We start from the raw sequence: 10,338 nt of genomic DNA on the forward strand, positions 1-10,338 counted from the left end.
ATTTAGGTTTGCTTTCATGTGACCTTAAAGTGTTAACTAAATGGTTCATAAGGACACTTTAATTGACTTTGGAAAGTTCAATTAAAGATACATTTCAGAACTTTCGTATGTCACCTAAAGATGACTTAAATACTTCTAATGTTAACCTTTAAGCTACCTTTAAGGAAACTTAATTTAGTTATTTCATCCTGTGATTTCAATGAAAGTAAAATTAAGAATAAACAAGACCGCCATATTGCCATATCTGACAAACTGCAGCCTCGTTTGGCACTTTTGCAGAGGCTCAGATCAAAGAAAGCTTCAGAGGGTCAATGAACATCGTCTGCGAGCTGTATTTTGTGATTAGAAATCGTCATATGGCAAGTTACTAACACGTGCACGGATGACTAGTCTTTACAAAAGACACCTGCAGTATATTGCAATCCTCATGTATAAAGTGAAAGATAAGTTAACAGCTTTGAATGTTATCTTTTCAGCGTATCATAGATTAGTTATAATCGACGAAATTCAGACTCCTTCATCCCTAGGTTCAATATTGTAAAATATGGCAAGCACTCCATTTGATACATTGGACCACTCTTATGGTCCAAACTGTCTAAGAAGGATAGGGCTCTAGCATCGTTATCGGCCTTTAAAGTCTTATAGTTGAGAACAAATGTTCAAATTGTTACCTGTGTAACACTTGAGACTCTACTTATTAAGTTCATCTTTCGCTTACTTTCAGATTAATTATATTACATTGTAAACCATTTTATTGTCATCATTATTATTTATTTTATTTACAGATTTAATATTTTAATGCTATTAACGATTTTTTTTATGGTAAATATTCTACTTTAAATATTATCAAATGTAACCTTAAGCTTTATATAGATTTTATTAATTAGGTGTCCCCGATTAGTAGGCCACTTGTGGCCAGCTAGAAGAGTTTGACACATTAATAAAGTTGATTGATTGAAGTGTTATTTATTGAAGTATACTACGCTGCAGGCTACCTATAGCCAGCTAGATTGAGAGAAAGAAAAGTTCCAATTTAAAAAGACGCAACTGAAAGGAAAAAAGAAAAAAACAGGACGAGTCGAATGACTTAAGATGACTGCTCTCTCTTCAACCCCTCACCCCATTTTCCCTCATTTTTCAAAGGTTTTCTTCGCTTCGATCTTTAATACTCCTTGTACTGTTACTGCAACCCAGAAATCCTGTATTGTTTGATAGCCATTGAACTAAAAACAAGTCAACTTTTTCATGACATAAGCTCTACAGCCTCTCCCAGCTTGAAAGGTCACCAATATACGTGGTATGGTACGCTTTACCACCTGTGAATTCCCACACCAATCAGTTGACTCTGGATCACCCACAAGTCCCGGTAAGTTATGTGTGATAAAAGTTGTGTAGAGTCAGAGACATATCACACGTTTTCGAGATTTTTTGTTTGGTCCAAAAGTTAACGCTTACAGCTTGTATTGATAATTTAATATGATATTTCCAAAGAAATAAGCCTGGGATGGCTGAGCTATATGTCACATTAGAAGCAATGATATATATATTTTGAATTAATTTTGTTGTCAAAACTGGTCATTGAGAATGACCCAGCGATGTGATAGTTTTTAATGAGAACTGAACCTAGGCAACTATCTTCCCTTCTTCCATATCATAGATACGAGAGAGTTTTGTGTGGATTGTAAGGATTGGAGTAAATCAGTTTAATACAAATGCGAATGATTGCAGCATATGCCGCACCAATGAACAGCTATTCACCAAAGTTTGACTAGCCAATCAGCCTTCAACGCTATCCACTGTTTAAGTATATACTAATTGCTACTAATCAGAGGCGGAGTTGCTAGGGTTTACTAGTCCTTCCAAAAACATGCCTCAGGAGGTCCACACTCGAGATGAAGTAAAGGTATCAGTATTGACAATAACTTTTTTAAAAGTGCGTTACCCTCGCTCTGGAAGTCTCAGCATATAAATTGTGAGATTCTTTGTCTTCGGTGATCGAGATTGCTTACTTTGCAAACTTTTTTTTGTTTTCCATTTAAAACGGAATAATGAAAGTTCACGGCCATGACAGTGGCAAAGAGAAAAAAAGGAAAATGAAGCCAAGGCTTGTTCATACCTCTAGTACCTTGAAAAATATAGAACTTCGCGAAATCTGTGACGACCAACAAGTTACTGTTGTATATGAAACCCTGATTTCCGCTTAGTTTGACGCTCATGACAATCTGGAAGACGTCAAAGCAAATTCTTTCAGTAACTCTAAATTGTTTTCACTCCTCCACTTCAAATTTCACACAAACAGTTATACGGTCAATCATGGCAAATGTGCATCGCCGAATGAAGCCTTCGATCAAGCCATCTTCTCGGAACAACGACAGGATACCATCCAGACGTCTAATGGAAAGCTTCATCTTTCGACAAACATGGTCCAGAAGCTGGCAGAGCCTGGTTTGTCTCATGTTACACTACAATCTCTGTACGAGAAACTCAACATTAACGGTCTCAATGTTGTACTGGCATTGGCGCCACCTTCAAAATCAGCTTGTCATCATATATCGAATTCCGCAAGAGAATTCTCTCCGGAATGTTCTTACATTTCCAACTGTCGTAACGGTAAGCAGTCTGAGTCTCAAATGATGACTTAGTTTTCAGGAATATGTAAAATCACGAAACAATGTGAATCTATCTTCAGGATGTACGATTTTTTCCGCGCTGAGGGCATCCACCGATTAATCACGCGGACACGGACTCATCCTCGCGAAAATGAGCCCTGGAGTCAGCGGTATCGTTTAAAGCGCATGACCGGATATAAAAGTGTGAGCTAAAGTTGTAAAAACCGGAGATAAAGCTTGCTAAGTTGATGAACTAATATCTCGAAAATTAGTTCGGTGATCTTTCCTGATTTTTTGTGTACAAATTATTTTCATCATTACGCATTCCTGAAGAAAGTTTTAAAAAAATTTATCTAGTGGAAAATTTTTTACATTTTAAAACAGCAGTTTCCTATATAATTCAAGTTCTACTAGCTAGTTTTTTTTACATCACGTATACAGATAGTGAATGCGATGATGTTAAATAAATTTTAAAAAAAACTAGGTCACCGACTTGGTTTCTGAGATATCTTTCAAAGACTGAGTTTTAGAAGGTCTTTCAGCACTACTGTACTGTTGCCATGGCAACAGATAATGCCTGACGCGCCCCCTTAAAATATTGCCCTAACATAGTGTTAAGCATATGTCAAGTCATTTTCCCGATGATAAGTTTGACAGTCCTGATATCTTTTACTGATTGGCACTTGCTGTTAATTGTGGAAAACCCTTTCGAGCCTCCTTAAAGATTGAAACATGAAAGTGATAGATCATCTCCTATAAGTCGCCGTGCATGCAGGTGAATTAGAATTTTCTCAAAAAACGGTGAATCAAATCAAATCGTGCCAACCAACACCTTATTGCTGACACTTAGCCCAGTGTAACCTTAGCGTTATATGTAATAGTTATAAATCTCCTCAGTATCGCTTAGCCGTGCCTCGTCGATCTGTAATATTTTGGATTGTATACGTTCCCTCAGTTTCTTGAACATTTAGTCATTTTCGTAACACCAGTCATTTTCAATTACCATGTACATGATCGCTTTGGCGCGACACTGTATTTCTTCGTAAAGTTTTCATCGGTCGCGCTCCAAATAAACGAGAATAGGACATATCTCGATATTTCTTCACATTTCTGTGCAGAAATATTAACATTCTGTTAACGTTCCGTTAACATTCTTTCTTTTGTAAGGACCTTTTGAGCTAATTGTTTGTACTGCTCTCAAGAAGTGTTTCATAAACTAGGCTTTCCTCAAAGTTCAAGGGTGTGCGGTCAAAATCTACTAACAAAATTCTTAATGTAATTGACAAAAATCATTGATAAGAGCGCAGTGTTAACTCATTTACTCTGAATGATCGACACGCGACTTCTTCATATAACTTCAAACCCTTCACAAAAGCTCACGAGTAATGAAATTGCAACGTATGAAAATGGTTAAACTAGCTATGGAGGTTCAGTTGTGATTAGACATCGACATGAGGGAAGGTACCATATCAAAATCATTTGCCTTGATAAGCACTTCTAAGTTGTGTGTGCTAATTCAAAATACAGATGTATCTACCCTGTCAAGAGAAGTTTTTTCGACTCTGTAAATCCGTGTGCTTCCACAATTTTTCCGTTTTTCCGGAGATAGTGATGAAGATGGGAAAGGAATTCACTAGACTGAAATAACGAGAGGTAATTCAAATACAACGGAATCAGTTCACTTTTTTTCGCTTTTGCAAATTGGACTGTCATCATCTATTAAAGTAACTTATGAAATCAACAAGATCGTTCATTTGAGGCTCCATTTACCTTTAAAAGCTATTATAAGTTCTTTATCGAGTTCAAGTGATGTTTCACCATACCTCGCCGTAGCGTGCAGTGCGCTCTTTGTCATATATTGTCTGAGATCCCAAGATCACGGCCGACATATACCGAACAGGCGGTGTGGTTATCACTTCTAGTGATAGTCATATCCAGTGTATGGTTACAATCAGTGATCGCTTCCGACAGTTCTACGTTCATTAAGACGTGGCTCTGGAAACTACAAAACTCCGTCAAAATCACCTTTCTGAGATGCCTTTTACACACCAAACGAGAAATACGATACTTTTTTATCGATTGCTCTCGCCTTGATGAATCCTGAAATAAGTACCGACTTTCTTCACATAAGAAGGATTGTTTTCAGACAAATTCAAGCATTGGGATTCAATAATCCAGAACAACCAGACTCTAACCTGTTGCATATAATTCGTACTGTGAACGTTTATGGTGCAGACTTTCTCTGCAGAGGTAAGCTTGGAATACATAGGTAAGGATGGACTCTAACGTTAACAAATTTCAGTTCACTATGATTTCCTATCTCATTTGAGACAAGTGACATTGATGGATTAGGTTTAAGGGAAGATCTTTTCGATGAATATAGAGTGGGATCCTCCATACAACTAGCCAAGATAAAACTCTTTGGTAGAAGTATGCTATAGACAGATAATTGGGGATTTTTCAGGATTAGTGCAACAAAAAGGAAAAGTGAAAATTTAGACTTTTATGATTTTTGAAATATCCAAAAAAAACTATATGTCAGCGTAAAGAGTGGTATTTTGCTGGCAACAATCAGATTGCCGCATTTTTGTTCTGTCACAAACCAATCAGACTACCGCATTAGGGTATGAATCACGTACCAACTAGATCACAGCTTTGGGGTGTGCTTGCACAATTCAGAATACTGTTCCTCATGCCTATCGTATCAGGAAATTAAGGTACCAGGGTAGGTTGCGATGAAATCAACCCAACATTGACACACACCAAGAGTGATATTAACAAGAATCGTGAGCTCATCTACCCAGTGTAATGGTTCATGTCCTTCGTGAGGTTTTTTTCGACGTGACCGGTCAAGATTAGAAAGATCGTCAGGCCGGAATTTGTCCACTATTAGTACAAGTAAAAACGTGTTTTGTACACTGGTCCTTGACTAATAGTGCAGACAACGTTTTGGAAGGGCTAGTTTTGCTGACTCAGGTAAAAGTTGGGAAAAGCATTTGCATAAACCATATTTGATTGTTAATGTTATTTTTGCCTCGTGGTTGCTCTTGCTGCAAAGGGCAAAAAGACCACCAAGTTATTTCTAATTTCTGCGTTAACTGCCTTGCTAATATCCGTTTTTTTGCCTCTGAAAGTTCTCCTTGAACCAAATATCGTACTTTCTCGCTACAATTACGTGTTTATTTTTTACCCGCCACTATGCACAAGACCGTCTTAGATGAAGTGCCATTTTGCAGTAAACATCGTAGGTTTTATGACACATTTTTCTTTTGATTTGTGTCCATTTTTCTCTTGAGAAGGTCACTTTATTTATTCATATAATATGAATATACTCAACGTGAACAACTAATTCTGAGTGGTCCAAGCGAGTTGATTATTAAAGGAAAAGATAACCCCCGCAGGCTGTAAGAAGTCTTAATGTGGTTTACGTCGGCAGTCAAGATTAATGAAAACCTTATTCTCTCTAACTTTTAAAATTATCTCAGCCTTTGCTAGTCTTCAAAGGTGAAACAGTCAAGACGGACTAATTCTGGGACTCAGCTAGATTTTTTCGCTGGATTGCTGATTTAGGGTTACTGTCAACATGAGAGGGTGCCCACCCGGAAACATCGTCCCACGTGCTCTCCTATACAATAAACCATGATGCCTACATACGTAAACTTTATCTATACTCGAATTTTAGAGTAGCTATATATAGGTAATATGTAAATATAAAGGTAATCTATAAATATATGTATACAAAATAGTGATAATAACGATAATGATGATAAAAAAACACATAAAAGTAAGGAAAAAGTATTATTTACAAATTCTAAATCTTAGGTTTAAGGATGTCATGAAAAAAGAAATCCACTTAAAGGTAACATCCTGTATTTTGGTTTTAAACTCTGCAAAGAAACTATTACGAAAATAGTCTGGCAGTGCATTCCACTGCTTAGCTGAGAAGTAAGAAAAGGAATTAAGAGCAAAGGTAGTTGTTTTAGGTTTACTAAGTGGAAGAATGTAGTTGCCACGAAGATTATAGGAAGAGGACTGGAGTGAAAACATATTCTTCATATAGGCAGGAAAATCAGCGAAAAAAAAAACTATTAAGTAACAGTATGCATGAGGAAATTCTGAACGCGCTTGCAAAACTAAGGCTTATAGCGTATAGATTTTAAAAATAACAAGAGTTTTGATGGTTTTTTTTTTTGGTTCGGCACGTGAAAACCTAATAAAACTGACTGCGTTTGTTTAATTGAATTACCAGCCTTTAAGCTTTCACGGACATCCAAACAAACTAAACTGTATACCTTAGCAGATGAAAGGCTAAAAAAGATGTGAGGCTTTTTTTATATTCCTATTGGTTCCAGAGAGAATCCATCAATAGTGAAGTCGGACAAAAGAAAATATTTCCACCAATACTCCAGCCAATACTCGTCAAAATCTGAAAAAACTACATACACTTTGAATTCGTTAACTGAAACAAACATCAAGTTTGCAGCCTCCAAAAAATGTGAGTTTAGGTTTTTGTCGAAAGTCGAGGATAAAGTGTGAAGGGTTCAAGAAGAGTAATCGCTATCTATTATCTATACATTTACTTTATTTTTTCTTATTTTTACATGTCAGAAATTCCCGGAAGTTAACTCGCGCGTCTCTTCTTTTCTACTTGCACATATTTCAGTGCGTTATAAAGTTCGTAGGGGAAGGACTTTTGACGGCGTGTTACTGTCTAAGTAATCTATGTTTCGATTTGTTGGATGTCTTTTGAAAGCTGGGATGCTAGATATGGAAGATAAATTTGAGAATTTAGGGTTTGAAGTGACATTCAATCCGCCTGATTACGGGGATTGCTTCTATACCTTGGCTGCACAGGCTCTGGGCATTGAAACCCAGAGATTGAGGAACATGACTCATATCTCAATGCTTTGGGAAATGTGACAAATTATGGTTCCCTTCTTTTGTGCGGTGCAATACAACTGTTAACGAAATCTGCAAATCGAGATCTTAAACGAAAGTCCGGGAAAACCCTCAGAAATTGCCAGACTCAGTCCTAAAAAAAGAAAACAACGTTTCTCTGCAAACGCATCTCCGAGTTTGGAATTACGTTTGTTCAAAAAAAAAAAAAGAAAAAAAGAATGAGGAAGAGAAATCAGTGAAACATTGTATATTCTTAGGATTGACTCTGACAATTTCCAAAAAAGTAAAGCCGAAACTAGAGGAGAGCGATGCAAGTTATCCACGCCAGAAATAGTTTTATCTCACCCATTACCGCCGCCCGTTTCATCTGTCGCTTGCTCATAAGCATACGTTTCAGTTTCGCAAAAGGCTGTTATTGGGAAGCATTTGACCTATTTGGCGGTCTACATTACAGTAGAGTCCACATTAAGCTGATGCGCAAGATTGATTGATATCAATAAACGATTATCTTTAGCGAAACAGAAACTATTGTTATCAAGACGAATTAAGCCAATTCACGTAATGATTAATGCGCCCGAAACCTATTTCACTCTCACTTTTATTTACCTAGTTAAAGAGGAATCATCAAGTGAGAAAGTTTGAAATGCGCTCTTACATAAAGCTTTTAACTTTCCCCCATCCCCTTCCTCCCTCGCTTTCTTTAACGCAAATAAAACTTGTTTCTATCACCACTTTATCCACAACGTTTTACAGCTCAATCTACACAAGCTAATGATAATTTCTTTATAAGTTGCCACTCCTATAAAGCACCCTCATTCCGATAAGCTCTCCATTCAGTCAGCCAAGAATTTGAAGAAGTGCTCAAGCGTTTATTTGAGGAAGTGCCTTAAACAGAATTGATTGACCAGTTCAGGACAGTGGCCATACAACTTCTCAAGATAAGATTCCCTGATAAGATTAATATATTTACAAATAATTCAAGATTTCATTGACTTTTTGCAACGCAGTTCGACACATTTACTCCCAAGAATCTCTTAGTAATTATGCCAGAATCATAATCGATCCTCTGACTACGGTATTATACACAAATTTATGCCAGTATAATTCATCTGAGCCTATCCGTGACCGTCAAATTGCTTCAATTAAGGTCTTTCAGATCTCACTAATTTTACTGGTCGCTCAGACTGGGTGTATATCATCTCCTCAGCGAATAAAGTGACACGTGTCTCAGGGATATTAAAAGAAACGTCTTGCTATCTGATTTTTAAATTGAATCAGCTCTATGATAGATTTAAAATCCGAAACAGTCACGACGGAGAAACTCCAAGAATCAGCAAGAATTTTTTTGTAGGATTTCTGGTTTTAGCAAACAAAAGGCTCTCACTAATATTTCGTCAGGGAAGGGTGTCAATCAGCCACAGTTTAAAAACCAGGCGGCGACAGTGTATTATAAAGTACAATGGAGTTAGCGGCAGTTTGAATTCTCTGTTCTATTACCTCAAATCGCTTCTATACGAGTTTGTTGCTGGATAAATGGCGATCTCTAAAATTGCGAGAAACACTCGTACAGATGTAATTAAATGAAAAACTCTGATCTTTGAAGCCCAGTCTAAGACTTCAAGGGATGTCACTGTCAGGTTGTATTCGTGCGGCACCCGAACTAAATTATTTCTGAGATAGCGATCGAGAACTAGCGATTATTCAAATACAAGTGAATCAATTCACCCTTTTTTCGGCCTTCACATATCGGACTGTCATCGGAATTTCACTGTCAGGTTATAGTTTTAGCCAGCCATATGATTCAATTTGGTTTAAACCAGTCCTTCTGAGATATGGCCAAGAAACAAACAGTTATTTTTATAAAAATCATACGAATAGAGTTAGGCAAGGTGAGAAAATGATCCACAGCCCTATCAAACCTTCAAGGTGTTGTTTTTCAAAATCTGTACGTCTACTTAAACGGTATTTGTCGAAATTCCTACTCTGGACATTTAGTTTCACATAGAAAATAGTATCTAACAGATTTCACTTTCATCTTATTTTAGAGTTTATTGATATTTCAAGGTGTTAATGATAACGATCTGGAATAGGGTCGTAAAGGTAGTTTCAACGTAAAACGTATCTCATAGAATAGGAAACTGGTCAAGATAGGCACTCGTCCTCTAGTTTCCCGCCACTTCCAATACGAACATGCTCCTTGTTGCGTACAGTAACTTGACTTTTATCTCTCTTTGGTCAATATTGAAAGCGGAAATTCTTTACACGTGGACGTGCTATTTCAGTGAAACAACTGTGAAACACACAAGAATCTCTGAGTAGAGTGGCGCTTGAGGCTCCGATTGGGTGGTTTGAATACGGAATAACCAAGGAATATCGCTCACAAGTTCAAGATTACAGAATAAAGCTCGAGTCTTATACTTAACAATTATTCACCGAAGGCGAGGTGAATATCGTCGAATAATTATTCGACATTATTATCCAACTACACCTAGACGAGTACAAATAACGCCATAGACGAGAACAAATACGAGAACAAATTTCACGCGGTATTTGTACTCGTCTATTGAAGTAACGGTTAAACAGGTTTTCTCGCATCGCGCAAGCGAAGAATTGGATTGTAGTTACGAAAAAAAAAAAAAAAAAAACTGGCGGACAATTTGAATCATATTTCCGACTGCGAAGAGTCAGAGTGGCTGGAAAATATAGGTCCAAGTTCATTAGATGAATCGAACGAAGAAAAACAGCTTGACGACCAGAAAATATCTTCATTTAATGAAGAAAATGAAACAGCGACACAACAACGCGCCAATTCCGTTCCGCCTCGTATAAT

General features: G+C 37.1%; 1 long non-coding RNA gene across 1 annotated transcript in view; it reads right to left on the minus strand.

The window, feature by feature from the left end:
• LOC148731150 (uncharacterized) overlaps positions 1 to 10,338 on the minus strand; it is a 28,923-nt gene that overhangs the window by 12,762 nt on the left and 5,823 nt on the right. The window lies entirely within an intron of this gene.

This window comes from Stylophora pistillata, chromosome 5 (assembly GCF_964205215.1).
Source record: "Stylophora pistillata chromosome 5, jaStyPist1.2, whole genome shotgun sequence".
NCBI lineage: Eukaryota > Metazoa > Cnidaria > Anthozoa > Scleractinia > Pocilloporidae > Stylophora > Stylophora pistillata.